The following is a 7,949-nucleotide window of genomic DNA, read 5'->3' on the forward strand; positions in this document are numbered from 1 at the left end:
CTTAAAGACTTTATTTTTTAAGAGCAGTTTTAGGTTCATAACAAAATTAAGAGGAAGGTGCCCTGCCCCTACACATGCATCATCTCCTTCATTATCACCATCCCCCACCAGAGTGGTACTTTTGTTATAATCTTATAATCGATGAACCTACATTGATATATTTTTATCACCCAGAGTCTATATAGTTCATATTAGGGTTTACTGTTGGTGGTGTATATTCTGAGTTTGAACAAATTTATAATGATATGTTGCATCACTATAGTGTCACACAGAGTAGACTCACTGCCCTAAAATTCCTCTGTTCTGTGTATTGATCCCTGCTTTGTCCCCACATTACCTGGGAACCACTGATCTTTTTTACTATCTCCATAGTTTTGCCTTTTCCAGAATGCCATGTAGTTGGAATCATATGGTATATAGCTTTTTCAGATTGGCTGTTTTCACTTAGTAACATGCACTTAAGGTTCCTCCATGTCTTCTTATGGCCTGATAGTGCATTTCTTTTTTAAAACTGAATGATATTCCATTGTCTGGATATGCCGCCATTTATACATTCACCTACTGAAGGAGACATCTTGGTTGCTTCCAAGTTTTGGCAATATGAATAAAGCTACTATAAACACTTATGTACAGGTTTTTGTGTGAACATAAGTTTTCGACTCCTTTGGGTAAATACCAAGGAGCACAATTGCTGATAGAGTATGTTTGTTTTCTAGGAAACTGCCAATGTGTCTTCCAAAGTGTCTGCACTATTCTCACCAGCAGTGAATGAGAGTTTCTGTTGTTCCACATCCTCACCAGCATTTAGTGTTTTCAGTGTTCTAGATTTTGGATTCTAATAGATGTGTAGTGGTAGTTCATTGTTGAGGATTTTTGCATCAATGTTCATGAGTAATATTGGTCTGAAATTTTCTTGTAGTATCTTTTGTTTTGGTATTAGGGTAATGCTAGTCTCTGAAAATGAGTTAGGAATTATCCCCTCTGCTTCTAGCCTCTGAAACAGGTAGTAGAGAATTGGTATAATTTCTTCCTTAAATGTTCACTAGAATACACCAGTGAACCCATTTCAGTATGGTGTACTCTGTTTGGGGAGGTTATTAATTACTGATTCAATTTCTTCTGTTGCTTTATCTTTTTCTTTTTCTGTTATTCCTGTTACTCATAATTTATAGCTTTTGTAGTTGTCTGACAGTTCTTGGGTATTCTGTTTTGTTTTTCAATCCCCACCCCTCCCCGTTTTGGGGGTTTCTATTGAGATATCCTCAAGTCAGATTCTTTTCTTAGCTGCGTCCAGTCTACGAATTAAGCTCATCAAAAGCATTCCTCATTTTTGTTACAGAATTTTTGCTCACTAGCATTTCTCTCTTTGGTTCTGTTTTCGAATTTCCATCTCAGTTTACATTGCATGTTTGTTCTCTCATGCTGTCTACTTTATCCAATAGAGCACTAAGCATATTAATCATAACTGTTTTGAATTCCTGGTCTCATAAGTCCACATCTCTGACTTATCTGAGTTTGGTTCTGATACTTGCTCTGTCTCTTCAAATTTTCTTTTTCTTTTTTCTCTTCAAACTTTTAAAAACATTTTTATTATGCCTTACACTTTTTTCTTGATAGCTAAGTACGATGTGCTCAGTAAAAGGTCTTTTAAGTGATTTTAAGGTGTGGGGAGAGGGGAAGTTTTCTATAGTCCTATGATTAGGTCTCAGTATTTCTTTTTCTTTTTGCATTATAACTTCCTCTTTAATGTATTAGGTCTTTAGAAATGTTTTCTTAAAAATTTCCAAACTTTGGACGTTTTGTTTGTGGTTTTAAGTTTTCTGTAAAAAAAATATTTTAACTTGACACATAATGTAGGTCCCAGTGTTTTAGTGAGGTTCTCCTACTGGACTGTGAACTTCACATGTGCCTTTTCAGTCTCTCCTCTATCTTAGGTGGAACAGGATGGCTAGAGTGGGCTCGAGTTGGGTATTTTCCTTCCCCCCAGTCATTTAGGCTCTGATAAAACCTAAAGTTCTGCTTTAAAATTTTCTCCTGGAGCAGACTTTGCATAAAGAACAGAATGCTTTGGCATGTTTGAAAATGGTTCCTTTTCCTTTCTCCCTGCTGGGAGCTTGATAGGATTTTTCTTGGATATTCACTGCGAGAAACAGGTAGAACTCTAGGAGATAAAACTCAACAGAAGTGTGGGGTTTTTTTTCCCCATGACTGGGCTCCCCTGGAGTTCTTCTCTCTCAGATTTGTCCCCACTGAGAGGAATTTGTCAATTACAGTTCAGGTTTCCCTGTCCTGGCATTGGTTACCACAGTGGTTTCAGCTTGTGGTTTCTGCTTCAGTAACTTGTGATTCTCTGTGTTACCCTTTCAGTCTCTCCAATTTGGGGACAGTGGTTTGCCCTGTGACCACACTTTATTTAGGAATCTAAGAAGAGTTGTTTAATTTTTTCAGTCTGTTTAGCCTTTTGCTTGTTAGGATGGAGTGGCAAATGCCAGCTTTTTATATGCTTGACCAGAAACCAGAGGTACCCTCCTGCACTTTTTATTTCATCCTTCTGAACAGATTAAATTTCTGATACACTGGCACTGCTATGATCTGAATGTTTGTGTTCCCTTCAAATTCATATGTTGAAATCCTAACCCACATAGGTGATGGTATTGGGAGGCTGGGCTTTTTGGAGGTGCTTAAATCATGAGAGTGGACCCCTCATGAATGGATAAGTGGCTCATAATAGAGGCTCCAGAGAGATCCCTAACCCCTTACACCTTGTGAGGACAGAGCAAAAAATCAGCAACATTGAAGAGAACCCTCACCTGACCATGCTAAGCACCCTGATCTCTGACTTCCAGCCTCCAGTACTGTGAGAAATAATTATCTATTGTTTATAAAACATCCAGGCTGTGATATTTTGTTATAATAGCCAGAACAGACTAAGACACATTCTATCTTTTGTTACAGCTATTTTCAAATATATACAGAAATGGGAAAAACTGTATCATGACACCAAATGAAGGCTTTCTCAGTGTTCCACCATTATTTATCATTTAATGGCCATTCTTGTTTTGTCCATCCTCACATACACTAGTGGATTATTTAATTTATGATCTCAGACATTACATCATTTAATGCATAACTTCTTGAGAATGCATTTTTTAAATATGAGGGTTATTTCATAACCCCAATAGCTACCACACAAAAAATATTTTAAAATATGGTAAATATGTTATCACTGCTCAATTATCTCAAAAGTTTGTGTGTTTCCTAAGTCAGATTAATTGCAGTTAGGATCCAAAATGTATTGTGGCTTTCAGTAGCTGTCTCATAAGTCTCTTCACGTATAAGTTCCACCTACCTTTTTTATTCTTATTATTTATTTGTTGAAGTTGCTGAGTTATTTGTCATATTCTAGGTGTGGTTTGTTGAATCTCTGATACTGTTTAATGATCACCCTTTCCTTGTATTTCCTGTACACAAGATATTGATGAGATGAGTGATTGAGATTTCGTCCCAGCAGATAGATTGTGATGGTGACTGTTGGGGGAAATAAAAACAAAATCTCCCAACCCACAGATCCTGTCCACAAAGGTGGTGGAGACAGAAAACACTTTCATTGTTTGTAGCGTGTGTTTTCTAACCTCACCAAGCAATCAATTCTGACATTATCTCCCTGGAGATAGCATGAGATCCCACAGGTGAAGGGCTCAGTCCCACAAGTCTTCCTCCACTTCAGATATCTTTCAAAAGTCCAGGTTGTTATCTCTGCTTCTGAGAGACTGGCTATAAATCAGAGGTTCCCATGACCCCCTCCTGGAGTTTGATTATTTTGCTAGAGCAGCTCACAGAACTCAGGGAAACATGTACTTAAATTTAATAGGCAGATGAAGAAGTATATAGGGCGCGTTCTGGAAGGGTCTGGAGCACAAGAGCGTCTGTCCTCATGGAACTGAAGTCTGTCACCCTCCCAGTAGGTTTACAGACTTGGAAGTTCCTTAAATCTGTTCAAGAGTTTGTATAGAGCTTTAAACTCCAGCTCTCTCCTCACACCCCCTTCCTGGAGGGCAGTGGGTGGGGCTATTTAGGAACCCCAACCTAAATCACCTCTTGAAGCATAAATTCAGTTGTGCTCAAAAGGGACCTCTTGGGACTTCCTTGGTGGTCCAGTAGTTAAGAATCCGCCTTCTGGGCTTCTCTGATGGTGCAGTGGTTACGAATCCACCTGCCAGTGCAGGGGACACAGGTTCGAGCCCTGGTCCAGGGAGATCCCACATGCCGCAGAGTGACTAAGCCCGTGCACCACAACTACTGAGCCTGTGCTCTAGAGCCCGCGAGCCACAACTACTGAGCCCGCCTGCCTAGAGCCCGTGCTCTGCAGCAAGAGAAGCCACTGCAATGAGAAGCCCGTGCGCAGCAACGAAGAGTAGCCCCCGCTTGCCGCAACTAGAGAAAGCCTGCATGCAGCAACAAAGACCCAACGCAGCCAAAAATAAAATTAAAAGGAAAAAAAAAAAAGAATCTGCCTTCCAATGCAGGGGACACGGGTTCAATCCCGGGTCGGGGAACTAAGATCCCACATGCCGTGGGGCAACTAAGCCCGTGTGCCACAACTACTTGAGCATGCAAGCCACAACTAGAGAGCCCACGTGCTGCAACTACAACAACAGAAGGGACCTGTTATGAGTGACAAAAGAGATTCCTGTCACTCAGGAAATTCCAAGGGTTTTAGAAGCTCTGCCAGGATCTGGGGACAAAGGCCAAATAAATTTCTCATTATACCACATTATTGGGTCAGTATTAAAGCAGGATGTGATGTGCATCCGAAGCCATCTGCTAAGAAATTGCAAGGACAGAAAAATATCCGAAAAACCTCACTCCCTTATCTAGACAAGCACATAGAACCCATTATTTACATGTTTTCAAGATAAATATAACTAGTCTTCAAGTAAGAGGACTTGACAGCATTGTGAAAGATGAAATAAAATGGCGTCGTTTATGTCAAGGGGTTTTTAAATGGAGCTGAGAGGCCATTAAAGAAGTGGGTCTTACGCACGTCCTCACCAGGTGAAACGTGAACTGGAATGGGCCAAACCACAAGTGTTTCAAGAACTCTGCAAAAGTACCTTGCTCCAGGAACATTTTTGCTTAGTGACACCTTTAGCAACAAAACATGCTTAGCCAAGACTAGCTTTCTGCCACCAGCACCAATCAAAATACTTTGAATTATGTAGACATTCCCCTTTTTGTCTTTAAAAACCCCTGACTTTCACTCCCTAGTAGGACACTATTTGGGTTGCTACCCGAATCTGTGTATCCTGAGTTGCAATTCTTCGACCCAAATAAACGCTTCTGCTTGATATTGCCTCAACATTTTTTGGTTGACAGCATCATTTGTCACAGATAGTTTATCCTAACTATACCTGGCAATTGGAGTGACCATCTATGTTAGCTAATTGGCTTTATCTAGAGAAAAGACAAACTACTTTGGGAAGTTTTTTCAAATTGGAGCAAGGCACCCACCGAGGTTAGGCTCCTACCCTCCCTCGGGGACCGGGAGATAGGTGAGCTAGCTCCCTTGATGTTTGCATTTCAAGAAGCTGGGTCTAAAGATGTTTCCATTTTAAAGAAATGGCTCCTAGGTTCTTCAGAAAGACTATTCTGGGTCATGGATCTGAAAAACAAAAAAGCCCAACTGACAAAAGTCCTATCTAGTATTCAAAGAGATGCATTTTAAAGAGATAAGGAAGTGCTTAGCAGTTCTCTAAGCTAAATGCTCTGACAAAAGACGGGAGAATCTCCCCATTTTCAACAGGGAGAATTAAGCCTCATATTTAATTTGTATTTCACACATGGGGAAACTGTAATTGACATTACAGTGTAATAGATGTGGATTGAAACACAGTGTAATAGACATGGATCTGCCTAACAAAATACACTTCGCTAAAAAATCAGGGAGGCAGTCAGAGTCTAAATGGCATTTGGAATCCTCTTCTTACGAAGTATAGAGAGAGGGCCATTGGTTAATCCGATTTTTATCTCTTTTTTAATCTCTTTTTTGTCTTGAAAATTAAAAGTATTACAGGGCCCACTTAGGGAACTATGGCTTTTTAAGCTTCAAACTTCCTCACTAGGGAATCCGCCTAAACCCTGTCCCTCTTTGTCCTGTTTGTAGCCCTCTCTTCCATTCTTTTGCTTCCTTCTACAGTATTCTGAGTTGGCTGAAATACCTCAGTGTCCCTTGAGTTTGCAAATTCCTTGTGGAGGAGACACATTCCTGGATAATGGATGTTCAGCCTGGTTGTGTTCAAATCTCTGACATTGTCAGACTTCTCAGATTCCAGATGGGAAAAGAAAAGTCTGTTAAATCTTTCGTTTTTCTCCTGTGCATACACAGTTCCACGGATTAGTCACTCCCTCTTTAGATTGAGCCAAGGGTTGCAAAACTTGTTTTGAAAAAGTCTGCTAGACCTGATTGAAATACATTTGGAGGTTAACAAAACTCAGTTAAAAAGGAAACAATGGGACTTCCCTGGTGGCGCAGTGGTTAAAAGTCTGCCTGCCGATGCAGGGGACACGAGTTCGTGCCCCGGTCCAGCAAGATCGCACATGCCGCGGAGCGGCTAGGCCCATGAGCCATGGCCGCTGAGGCTGCACGTCCGGAGCCTGTGCTCCGCAACGGGAGAGACCACAACAGTGAGAGGCCCGGGTACCGCCAAAAAAAAAAAAAAAGAATCTGCCTGCCAATGCAGGAGACACAGGTTCGAGCCCTGGTAGGGAAGATACCACATGCCACGGAGCAACTAAGCCCACGTGCCACAACTACTGAGCCTGCACTCTGGAGCCTGCAAACCACAACTGCTGAGCCTGCCACAACTACTGAAGCCTGTGCGACTAGAGCCCATGCTCCGCAACAAGAGAAGCCACCACAATGAGAAGCCCGTGCACTGCAAGGACGAGTAGCCCCTGCTCGCCGCAACTAGAGAAAGCCTGTGTGCAACGAAGACCCAACGCAGCCCAAAAAAAGATAAATAAATAAATAAATTTTAAAAAGAGAAAAAAATTGTGAAAAGTACTTATTGATAATATCTGGAAAAAAAAATTGTCCTAACAGGATGAAAGAAAGATAACCATTAATCTAATGCTTTACAGAGGTTTGGCTCTTTCTATTTATTTATTTATCCTTTATTGAAGTACAGTTAGTTTACAGTGTTGTGTGGTTCCGCTCTTTATATTGCTACATAAAATCTTGGTGAAAGGTGTTTTTGAAGGAAAAATTGTTGAACTGTGATTTTGAATAATGGCCTTGACTTTTAGGTTACTAGATAAGAAGAAGCAGGAGAGCCTCAGAGATTTGCTTTCAAGAGGCTTTAGACATTTGATTTGTGTATGTAGATGTTTACAAATTATATGTTTTTAAAATTCGTATAATGTCCTGATCAATTTGACTTTTTGAACAAATTGATTGAATAATTTTATTTGTGAAATGGAATTACATCTTCTTGCTGATTTTATCTCCATGTAAAAAAATGTCATCACAGTATTGTAGTTTAATAAGACCTAAGATTTAATTTCTAATGATTTCAAATTTATAAGTTGCATACATTGGATTTATGGGTCAGCTAAGTTATTATTTCCACAAATTATTATTTCTTTTTGCTTGTTTGTTTTTTGGTCGTGCCGCACAGCATGCGGGACCTTAGTTCCCCAACCAGGGATCGAACCCTTGCCCCCTGCACTGGAAGTGCGGAGTCCTAACCACTGTACCACCAGGGAAGTCCCTCTACAAATTATTCTGTCTCCTTAGTTCAGAGTCTGGACATGAAGTATCCTTTATTGTGTCTCAGCCCCTTCTGTCTTTCCTGAATGTTCACACAGCTTCCCAGCACCAACCCTTCACAGGCACTTCTCTCTCTCACTGGAATATTCTTCCCAACACTCAACATATAGTAAATTATTGC

The sequence above is a fragment of the Physeter macrocephalus genome, chromosome 17 (assembly GCF_002837175.3).
Source record: "Physeter macrocephalus isolate SW-GA chromosome 17, ASM283717v5, whole genome shotgun sequence".
Taxonomy (NCBI): domain Eukaryota; kingdom Metazoa; phylum Chordata; class Mammalia; order Artiodactyla; family Physeteridae; genus Physeter; species Physeter macrocephalus.